Raw genomic sequence first — 331 nt, forward strand, 5'->3', positions numbered from 1 at the left:
CCGCGATTTTTCCCGTAAAGTGTTAATGTCCGCGTTACGGTGATGAGGCGGGACCGACGCAGCTCCAGTTGTCGCTAGCAGAGACGTGTGTGTCAAACAGGGTCGGTTCCCACGACGATGATTCCTCTGGTCACTGTGAGTGGGTGCCGAGGCGACGTGACTATTGGTGTTAAGTCGACAGTGGCACAAGGGTTCCGTGGCATCAGTCACGGTCAAGCATCGCTGCCACACAATAAAAGGACGAGACTGGGCTTGTTATAGACTCACTGACCTTCATGTGTTGTGTACTCTCTGTCTAGTCGTCTGGTTGGATGGCTTGTATGTCTGGTTT

General features: G+C 52.9%; 1 long non-coding RNA gene across 1 annotated transcript in view; it reads left to right on the forward strand.

Moving 5' to 3' along the window:
* LOC134095366 (uncharacterized) overlaps window positions 1-13 on the forward strand; it is a 13,761-nt gene extending 13,748 nt beyond the window's left edge. Inside the window, exon 3 of the long non-coding RNA XR_009940563.1 lies at window positions 1-13. This exon is cut by the window's left edge and continues 94 nt beyond it. This is a non-coding gene — a long non-coding RNA (uncharacterized LOC134095366).
* The last annotated feature ends 318 nt before the right edge of the window (window positions 14-331 follow it).

This window comes from Sardina pilchardus, chromosome 11 (assembly GCF_963854185.1).
Source record: "Sardina pilchardus chromosome 11, fSarPil1.1, whole genome shotgun sequence".
Taxonomy (NCBI): Eukaryota; Metazoa; Chordata; class Actinopteri; order Clupeiformes; family Clupeidae; genus Sardina; species Sardina pilchardus.